Genomic DNA, 8,947 nt, shown 5'->3' with positions numbered 1-8,947 from the left:
AAATAAACCCAAACATATGTAATTTTAACGAAGTTTCCAAAATCATTCTATGTTTACTGAAATTTAAAAAAATATTTAAGAGTTAGCTAAGCTAAGGGACAGAAAGTAAGTTAGGGCAAAATGAGCAAAGCCATGAAGTTTAGAGAACTAAAAACAAACAAACAAACAAAAAGCCACATACATTTATTTTTCCTGAAGTGTACGGTATACAGCTTGTGATAGAAGAGCTGTCGTTGAATGGAAAAAGAATGAAGTAAATATTAAGAGATAGAACCAGAAAGAAACAACTTTTATACGGTGGTTTGGGACCATACTTAGTCTGAAAAAGTGGGTCCCTTGTTCTAGGCCCACATCTGAGGGCATTCCTGGTGCATCGGGGTGCTTTCTTCAAAATGTTCTAAGCCCTCTCCAATACCTAGGAGTAGTCAAGGGTGGCAGTACCATCCTGGACCAGATCCTTGCAGTATGATCTTTGACCCTTGCATTAGTCAGGTTTTCCAGATAAAAAGAACTAATAGGATACATACAGATATGTAAGAGATTTGTAATGGAAATTTGCTCATATGATTATAGAGGCCAAGAAGTTCCACAATATGCTCTCTGCAAGCTAGAAAGCCAGGAAAGCTGATGATATAATTCAGTCCAAGTCCGAAGGTCTGAGAATCAAGGGAGTTGATGGTATAGCTTCTGGCCAGAAAATGAAGGATAAAGGCCTGAGAATCAGGAAGCCAATCGTGTAAGTTTCAGAGTCCAAAGGCCCAAGAACCAGCAACACTGAATCTGAGGACAGGTTGTCTGAGGGCAGGAATCCAAGCTCAAGAAAACAAAATTCACCTTTCTTCCACCTTTCTGTTCTATCTGGACACTCAAAGGATTGCATGAGGCCTGTCAACATTGGTAAGGGTGGATCTTCTTTACTTAGTCTAGTGATTTTAATCTCTTAAGGACACACCCTCATAGACACACTCAGAGGTAATGTTGTACTGGCTATCTGAACATCCTTTTGCCTACTGAAGCTTACATATAAAATTAACCATCAGAACCCTCTACATTGGGTATGTCTTAAGGTGCTCAGTACTTGTGGTCTGACCCCAGTTCCTGCTCCCCAGAGTAGAATTTTTGTTTTGTTTGGATTATACAAGATTATGCAGCCAGAAAGGTACTGTCATACTGATTTGATGTGACGGTCACTCATGGGCATGGCAAGTTCAGGGCTCTAGCCTACCATTGGTCCAATGCCAACACTTGGACTCGAACCAAGTATGTGAGAGCTAGGTATTGGCTCTTGTCCATCTTGCTGTCTGTTCCAGTTATAGGGCTGTCTCTTTTCTTTACCACCAGAACATGGCAGGGGCAGCAGCAGTAGTTTTTAACCTTGTAGCATCCACTGTTGCTCCTCTTGCTGGCAACCCGGCTGCTTACCCCAAATTCCTTCAGCAAGTCAGGCAGTTCTCCAGTGATGGTTGCATATATCTTCTCCAGGGGCTTTAAAAGCTATGACTCTATAATCCTAATGGCAATTCTGAGAGTTGTTCTCTTTTGCCTCCAATTTATGTGGTGGCCTTATGTTCTCTTGGCATGATCTTCAGCCTTACAGTACGTGGAATGGATCCTCCTTGTATGAACAAGACTGCTGCTTTCTCTCTACTGAGGACCCCCTCACCTATCTACCCTACTCATGGGTTGGAGTGATAGGTATGATTTGGTGAACATTGAAAAATATTACACTCTAGGAATTTAGAGGCTATGGCCTGAAGAATTTGAGAACTCTTCCAATGCTACTGGAAGATATGTTGTTCTATATTTACACTATATAAATTTCCTTTTGGTAAGTTTAATATATCCATACATCTAATTATTGCACAAATTTCACTGTATATCATAGGTAAAACTTAACACTGGTGATCATAACTAACAAAACATATTAACAAACTTTGAGATACCCATTGGAATAGAATGTTCATAGTTGTATGGCAGATGATTCCACATCATGAATAATGTAATCAGCATTAAATCAAGGGTATTAGGAAATCGCAGAGGCAAGACATTTATATTATTTCAATATGAACAAGAGTCCAAAAAGCAATGTCATTTTGAGTAAAAATAGCATGCTACCTTTTTCTTGCAGTGAGAGATATGAAATTAACGGGTAATAGTACATTTGCAATAAAGAACAGGAAGCAATGATTCCTGGACCAAATAAGAATCAATATTTCCTTAATAACATGAAATCCTCATGCACCAATTGGGCAATAAAGAAAGATGATGTTAGCCTTTCTCTATCTGTTATTTTAAATATTTATCAATAAATCACTATTTATCACATGTTCTACTAATTTTGTAATACATTTTTAAGTCAAACAGTTTACATGTATAGGAACTCAGCCAGAAAAGAAAACCAATTGTCCTAGGTCTCTAACATCGTAGGAATGTCTTACTGGGGACTGATAGGATTAACATAAAGTTATTTTTTGCTTTCTCCCTAGGAGAGCAGTTCTTAACATTTAGAATGAATAAAATTCACCGGGGCATAGGCTCTCCAGGCTTCAGTTTTGCATAATACGAGATGTGAGTTTCCTGTGATACCTATAATTGGAGATATCCAGCTTGCCCTTGGATACATAAATCTGAAACAAAGATAACATCCTTGTTTAGAAAGATATATTTCTAATCAAAGAGGTCATAAGAGGTCTGAAGCAAAGTCCTAGAATAATATGAAAATAATCTAACTATAATAAAATCTGTGTATTTAGATGGTAAGCTAGCCTTGGGAATATGATGGTTTTGGCAGTGATTGTCCAACTTTTTAGCTCATAGACTCATAGAGTGTTGAATGGAATTAAGACATTGTTTTATTCAAGCTTATCTGTTATCAATAAGAAATCTTGGCCCAAAGAGATGAAGTTATCTGATTGAGGTCACACAGTTTGTTGTAAAATCAAGACTAAGCTTGTTATTTCCAATCTATTATACAAAATCTAAATCAATTTTTGAATCATTGTTGAATCCATTATCAAGCAGAAATAACACAAGCAGTTTAAATTCAAAAAGCAAGTTTAGCTGTAAAAGAAGTACTTAAGAGGGCAACACTAATCCACCTTCAAACTGCAAAAGTGGCTAGAGTGCAAGTAAATCCTCAAACTGTAATAATCATACAGCAGCAAGAGCAAAAGCAGATTAGCTAACCTTACTCTGAACTGAGAGGACCTCAGGGCTTGATTTAAAGTTATATGTCATTCCTGTGTGCATGTCTGTTGTGCATGCATGTGTGTGTGTACATGTGTGTGTGTGTCTGAAAATGGTGAGAGCTGGGAGACTGAAGAGAATGAAGTGGAAGAGTAAATTTAGGAAATAAAAGCACATTAAAAGTAGGGCGATCACTGTGTCTTTAAGACAGCACTTCATCTTGAAAATTAAGATTAACCTGGCAGGTATAAAGTGTTTTTGTATTAATGAGAGATTGCATTTTTAGGCCCTTTGGAATTATATTCCTAATTATGACCTAACTACTTACCTGACAAGATCCTAGTAAGGAGTTTATGCCAATTATAAATATCACCATCTATTGACAATTCCATTAAACAGCATCCTGAAACCTCCTGATAGGGATGGAGAAGACATATGAATTTATGTTAAAAACTGAGAGTTTTTAAATATCCAAGATGCATGATCATTTCTCCAGAGCTTTAAATTTTCAGTTTAAGTGGTTATCTCTAACATACTAGCTTTAAATCCTTTTCCTCACCTCCATCCCTCTCTTACATACCACCCCTAATTCACTCTCCATGTACTCTGACAAATTTTGTCTAGGCAAGTCATCCTTCAGTTCTCAGTTTAAATACCATCTTCTCAAAAAAGCCTTATTTTATCACCACTTATTACCCCAACTAGATTAAACTTACATGTAGTAGGTCACGTAACACTGAAGTACATTGCTATCTCCATTTTATAAAGTTGAAATTCATAAAAAATAACTTACTTTCCCAAATTGACTGTAATAATAAATGAAAGGATAAAGATTAGAATGCATATATTTGAGTACAATACCTACAAACTTTTTCCTTCTTCTTATACTTTGTATTTTTTCTCATTCATGTAATTCACTTAGATTTTTCATTAATCAGATACCGTACTACCGTTCTCCTCTTCTTGATTCTTGGTTAAATATGCCCTATTTAGTCTATATTCTTCTTTCCTTTTGCTACAAACTGCTTTCCTTATTTTTCTTCTTCTGTCAGTGCTATCTGGGGGACTCATGTTTTGAGTTTTAAGCTAAACCTCCCAAGTTATCACTGCAAAACAGTGTTTACTTCACTGCTATTTTTTTTTAACTTGGAATTAATTCAACAGAAGAGATACAGTATTAATATCTCTTGAAATATTTAAGAAAATAAATAATAGTGATATAGTCAACCCTAGTTTTGCACGGTGTGGAGGACTATAAAAATGACCATGCAAACCAAAATTGTGCAAAGCAATGTTAATAATAAACAGGAATAATTAAGATCATTTGGTGACAATATTGCAACAAAAATAATAGTTGCAATATTGAAAACTTTCTTATTAATAAACATGATAAACGTGATGAATGTAAGGGGAAATAAAAGAAAAATAAAAGCAGCATTTACATACACTGTGATTTTCAACATTAGAAACATTGAGAATAAATGTATTTTATTTGTACAAAATTTATCAATTATAGTTTGAACTGACTGGAATCACTTGAACCCGGGAGATGGAGGTTGCAGTAAGCTAGTAAGCTGAGATCACGCCACTTCACTCCAGCCTGGGTGACAGAGCTAAACTCTGTCACACACACACACACTCACAAAATAGTTTGAACGTTGCTAGCCTTCTTCTCACATTCTCAGATGTAAATCAAGACACAGAACAAGCATCTTTTCTGTGCCGTGGTGAACTGTCATAATCCTAAATCCGAATCAGCTTATGACTGTATTAGGTTTTTATTGTTGCATAATGACATCACAAACTTAGCTTCTTAAAACAACTTTCCTTTATTTTCTCACAGTTCTCTAGTTCTAAAGTCACAGTCTGCTAGGCTGAGTTTTGTGCTAAGGGTCTTATAAGGTTGACAAAGTGTTAGCTAGTTTGGGCTCTTATCTGGATGCTCTGGTAAACAATTTGCTTCCAAGCTCATTCAGGGTTTTGTTTGTTTGTTTGTTTGTTTGTTTGCAGAATTGAATCCACAACCTATTATTGCCTTAGGTCTGACATCCCTATTTCTTCGCTATCTGTAAACTGGAGGCCACTATCAGCTCCTAGATGCACCCACATTCCTCTCACGTGGCCCAGTCCATCTTCAAAGAAAGCAACGGTGCATTGAGTCTTTCTCACACTTAAAAAACTGTCTTCTTCCACTACTAGATGAAGAAAACTTTGATTTTGAAGTGCTCATGTGATTGGGTCAAGGCCACCTGCATAATCACCATATGTTAAGGTCAACTGACTTGAGACTTTAATTACATCTGCAAAATCCTTTCACAGCAGATTACTATTTGGTTGAATAACCAGGGGATAGGAATCTAGAATTCTGTCAGCATACCTTTTTTTTTTTTTAGACTGAGTCTCACTCTGTCGCCCAGGCTGGAGTGCAGTGGTGCAATCCCAGCTTACTGCAACTTCCATCTCCCAGGTTCAAGTGATTCTCCTGCCTCAGCCTCCCAAGTAACTGGGATTACAGGCACACACCACCATGCCTGGCTAATTTTTGTATTTTTACATTGTATTTTGTACGTGGTACATTGGCCAGGCTGGTCTTAAAACTCCTGACCTCAAATGATCCATCCGACTCGACCTCCCAAAGTGCCGAGATTACAGGTGTGACCGCGCTCAGCCAGAACTTACCCTGTGCACTTTCAGTATCTTGAAATATCTGACGTAACACCTAATGTTGTTTATTGACAGCTTTATTTCTTCTGAAACGTCTTTTTTCATTACGACCAATTTTCTCATTGACTGAGTTCTTCTGGCTGTATATCTTGGGCGTCCAGAATGTTGTGTCACCATTCCAAAGATCAGTCATCTTCCAATTACATTCAATTGCAATTCAAGTGTTATCACTTTTTTCTTTGCTGCACTTTCACTTTTTGATTATCTATTTTTAAAATGGCATGTAGGTTTATCACTGGGAGACAAGGAGGCAACACAACTACTCTGCTGTGCGTGAACTGCTTCATTCTGATTCATTTCTTCTTTTCCCAGCTTGATTAAACTGATATTTTACCTATACAACGAGGTTAAATTTTTTTGGCATACATTCTTTTCACTTTTATTTCTATTACTTTCATTTTTAAAACTGCATTATTTTCTCCTGTTCTTTGCTCATGTTTAAAATTCCATCTATTAACGTACATATTTCATTTATGGCCATATTCTATATCTAATAACTCTATTTATAAGAAAGTTCTAATTATGTAGAGTCAGCAGAAATAACAACCTGTAGAAATAACAACCTGTTTCCTTTCTTGTAAACAGACTTATAAGATACAAAGTATGATGGATATAAATGAAATCTTTAAAGAAACAGATGCTTCTTTTATTGCAAACTAATGTTTTGTGAAAATGATAAAGGAAAAAAATTTTGCCAGGTAGCCAAGAGGTACAGTACCATTTTCAATACATTATGTAATTCTCAGGTCAAAGTTTCTCTGACTGGCAGGGTAGGGTAGCTATGTGAAAGCAAGTGTATGAGTGCACATTCCCAAAGTAAATGTTGATGATAATGGCATGATTGTTATTATTTTAGTCAATTCATTTCACCTCAGGCAATAGCAGAGTCTTTCTTTCTCATCTGTCCTCTCTAAAGTAAGGAAGGTTTCTCTTATCTATCCACCCATTAATCAATCATTTATCAATCTAGTTTTACTCTGCCCATCCTTTCACCAAAGATATAAACCTTATTTCAGGCGTCTTGTATTTACAGTTTCAATTTGTGATGATCAGGACCTAATCCCCCATTCCCATATGGTATCTATATTTTTCCCGGTGCACTTTCCTTTTCTGTTTTCATTTGTATCTTTGGGGTGTGTGTGCGTTAGAAGACAGCCATGGGTATTCTGAGTATTTCCTTTACTTCTTTGGGAAGATAGTAATGCATTTAAGAGTATCTTTACCGCAGTTTATTTAGCATACAGACGTCCTATATCAATTAGTCTGCTATCTACATGACCATAAATATGAAAGTGGAAGTCTGATCCAATATTTTTGGTATAGTGTTTATTACATATACACAATTATTTAAATACATAGCATTGACTTGCCTATTGTTAAACATCAAATGAAATGGGGCAAAGTAAAATATGTTTTACTATTTTATTTTTACAGCTCTGGTTAATTTACTCTCACTTCTGTATAGTGACTATATATATTTCAAGTGGGTATATTGCTTTGAATTTTTTCCTATTACATATAATGCTGCAACAGGTGGAAATATTGAGGTATTGGTTACTTTTGTCTTCAACCACAGTAGATATTTCTAAATTCTTTTTTAACCAATTTACAGACCACTAGCACTTTATGTGTTTTCATTGCTCCATATGCCTTTCAGAGTTGATGTCATCACCATTTAAAAAAAGTTAATCATACTGAGTAGGGTAAACTGGTATTTTGCTTTTAGTTTGCATTTTTTTGAACCTAAGTAAACTTTTACAACTTTTTAGCCATTCATATTTCTTTTTGTAAGAATGAGTTGTTCTTTTACTTTGTACACTTGGCAGTTGTACAACTACTTTGTTAATAATCTTTTATCAGTTATAAGAACTAAACAACTAGCACACTGGGTTATTGGTTTGTTTCTTTCAAACCAATATGATTTAATGAACAGAAAGTTCTGTTTTTCTTATGGTCCAATACATCAATCTTTTCTCTATGTTTTGTACTTTTAAGAAATTTTCCCCTTACACACAATTATGAACATATCCTCCTATATTTTTCTAGAAAGTTTTGACATTTTTACTTTTACACATTAAATCTTTAATCCATTTGGGAATTTTGCATCTGAGCAGAGTTTTATTACTTATTCATGGATAATCTACTCCAGAACAATATATTGGTTTATATTCCACTGATTATAATACAAATTTAATCACACATCAAGAAGACATAAACGTGTAATCTGTGTGTTTCCAATTCTAAACTCTATTCCATTCCATTGTTTCTGCACCGAAACTACAATATACATTTGTCAAAAATATCTTGTCTATTCTAGCATCTGGTGTTCACATAAATCTTAAAATTAATTTGTCAAGTTCCATGAGCACATCTATTTGGATTGTAATACAGATTGCTTCTAATTCACATATTTGGAGCAATACTGATTGCATTTTCTATACGTGAACATCCTCTCCATTTACTTGGGATTTTCCCAACAGATTAGAAAATATTTTCTTAATAAAATCTTACACATTTCTTGTGATATTATTTCATAGGACCGTTATAACTTGTTGAATTACAATCTAAATTTAATAACACTTTTTAAATGTTGGTATTCTGATTTTAGATATTGATCTTATATCCAGCAACTTTGCTAAATTTTCTCACTACTTTCAATGGTATGTTTGTAGATTCTATAAAATTATCCATGTAGATGTAGATGTCACCTGAGAACAACTGCTTCTAGATTCTGTAAAATTGTTCATGTAACTATCATCTTAGAACAGTAAAAATTTTGTTTCTTCCATTCCTGCTTTTAAAGGGAGTGCTTCCAAGTATTCATTATTAAGCATGGCAATCGGTGTAGATTTTTGGTACATACCCTTTTGCAGTGTGTACAAGTTCTTGAACTTTTGTTTCTATATTGTTGATGTCTTTTTTTTAGGCAATAATTCATATTGAATTTTTTCAAACTATTTTTCAGTATCAATTCAAATTTTCACATGGATTTTCTCTAATGATAATGTGATGATTTTGAGCTGAAATCTTGCCATCC

This window comes from Chlorocebus sabaeus, chromosome 11, assembly GCF_047675955.1.
Source record: "Chlorocebus sabaeus isolate Y175 chromosome 11, mChlSab1.0.hap1, whole genome shotgun sequence".
In the NCBI taxonomy this organism is placed as follows: Eukaryota; Metazoa; Chordata; class Mammalia; order Primates; family Cercopithecidae; genus Chlorocebus; species Chlorocebus sabaeus.
The sequence above is the reverse complement of the archived record's forward strand: the minus strand, read 5'-3'. Positions refer to the sequence as shown.